This window comes from Biomphalaria glabrata, chromosome 5, assembly GCF_947242115.1.
Source record: "Biomphalaria glabrata chromosome 5, xgBioGlab47.1, whole genome shotgun sequence".
NCBI lineage: Eukaryota > Metazoa > Mollusca > Gastropoda > Planorbidae > Biomphalaria > Biomphalaria glabrata.
In genome coordinates, this window is record NC_074715.1 from 10,166,162 (window position 1) to 10,168,825 (window position 2,664).

Genomic DNA, 2,664 nt, shown 5'->3' on the forward strand with positions numbered 1-2,664 from the left:
TTTCCGGGCCAAAAACTAGGTACGTTTTTGATCAAGTCTTGACAACAATTGAATGTCGTGAGACCGACCCGTAACGCTAATCTACAGGATTACCTTGATTTTTGACTATATATATATATATTTTTTATTTGCGCTGGAAGTAGTTTGCCCATCACTTGGCAGTATGATAAATTATCAGAATCTGAAGGAACATCCAATACATTTAAACCAAAATGCAATCTTAGTTATTAGAAGATAGGATAATATAATTTTTATTGATCCAATCTAATGGAAATTCAGTTTGAATACAATTGACAAGCTCAGCGAAACTACTGTACAAAAACAATATTTATTAAAAATTCGAACATCATTCACACACGAAACACATACACATTCACAACCAGCGCTTTATGAATTTGACTTCTATGTACTTCTCGATGATGACAGCTGATCTTGTAACACTCTGACTGAAGGTTGGATAAAGGATTTTTTAAAAATCTTTCTGTTTTATTCCTAGTGGAAAGGAGACGACCACTTCGTTCAGATCTTATGTAACAGTGGTTTAATGGGTGCAGGTTGTCTTTAATAATCGTGAGTGATTAGGAAAGGCATCTTTAATGGAAAAGCTCTTCAAGAGATGGTAGCTGTACTTGAGTGATATACGATACTTTTATACATGTATATTGTAAGTTATATTGTAAGTTATCGAAAAAACATTCGATTCGTCGCCTCACAAATTTAAACCTGAACTAAATCAACAGTGTTTAAACCTTTTAACGTTGCGGTGGCTGAGCGATGAAGGGTGTGGCTTCTGAACCGGGGGTCTCGGGGTTCAAATCATGTTGAAGACTGTAATTTTAAATTTCAGGATCTTTCCTCGCTTCTGAGTACACCCAGATATAATGGATACTTGACATAAGTCAGGAAGAGTAAAGGCGTTTTGTCGTTGCGCTGGCCACATTGCACCCTCGTTAAGCGTGGACCACAAAACAGAAGACCTTTTAATATCATGTGTCTTATAGTTCACAAGGTCTGAAAAGGGAACTTTGACCAGCTAAAGGAGGCAATAGTATTGTTATCAGTGATGTCTCTTTAAAGTAAGTTCGCGTGATTTGTTAAATTTTGCTTTGGTTGCGTCAAAGCTTTACCAGATCTTTAGCACGGAGTAGAGTGTAGGCATCAGTATTCTTAACAAAATAGAGTGAGAATACTGAGTTTCTTGTGGTAAATTTGTGTCTTAGTCCTTTACTCATTGTTTTCATTGATATATGCTATGATTTTAGTTGATCATTGGGACATTAGTTTGTGTACTTTTATTGGATTTTTTTATTTATTTGTTTTCAGCTCAGCCATGTATTATTGGCTGGTTTGGTCCCAAATGTCAATACAGGTGTAACTGTCAAACAAGATGCAACGCTGAAGGAGAATGTCTTGGTAAATGTAAATATGGTTGGTTCGGCTACAAATGCCAATTCGGCAAGTATTAGTTCTAAGTTCCAATGATATGTGTATTTTAGTGGGTTTTTTTTGTGTGTGTGTGGGGTGGGGTTATGATTAGTGTCATCGGCAGGTATGGGGAGAGTAAATATTTAACATGATTTGTATATTGGAATCAATGAGTTATTGCGTCCCGAGACATGACGTTAAAATGCGCTCCACTTTGCTTAGCACTTTTGAAGCTCAAAAGTGCATTTGTTCTTTTCTATCGTTGTGTCTGCCTCCTCTTTCTCTCAGTCTGCCTTCATTACCCATCACTCTGTCTCCTTATCTTTAAAATCCCCCTGACGTCTAAGACCAGTCCGTTTGCTGTGGACTGCGACGAGTAAGGGGTGATAAAGAGATCCTTCGACCTATGCTGGAGGGCAATGGCTGGAGGGTCAATCAGGGATCTGCTGTATCGTTCACATGTCCAATATAGCAGCTGACTGAGTATAGCACCTGTGTAGCACTGGCGGGCTCATTCTGAGCATTCGAATGGCTCGCTCCTTTGTTGGACTCGATGGCGGTGGGGGAGCACAGGTGCCGAACTAATACAAATGTCCATGGACAATAAAAAAAAAACTACTTGACTCAGATTTATGTATGGGCAAGAGACGACGAATAGAGGCAAAAAAGGAATACAACACAAGAAGCTGTACTACCTGGCCATTTCTGGTGGTCAGGTGCACAGAAGAGGGGGAAAGCCCTTTTCTCATCTACAAGGGACTTAAGTCAGTAGTGGGAGAGCTCAAGATTGTATCAATACTGCAAAAGTCATCAGAACGTCTCATAGAAGTTGATAGTCAAATACACTCTGATGGTCTTCTACGATGCAAAAGAATCTGTGATTCCCATGTGGAAGTCATGCCACACAAGAGTCTGAACCAGCAGAAGAGTTATCAGCTCTAGAGACCTGCTGGAATGTTCTGAGAAGGAAATAGTGGGGGGGCATTGAAGGAGTCACTCATGCCCTGCGCATTATCAGGCGCAGGGATAGTGAGGAGGTCAAAACCTCCACTATTATCCTCACATTCAGAACTAGGCAGGATACCTACGAGTTCCAGTGAGGCCCTACATACCTAACCCCATGAGGTGCTTCAAGTGCCAGGATTTAGGACACGGCGCGGCAGTCTGCAAGAGGAACACTGTGTGTGCCAGATGTGCTGGAGAGGATCATGAGGACAAGGGCTGCACAGCCCAGTTCAA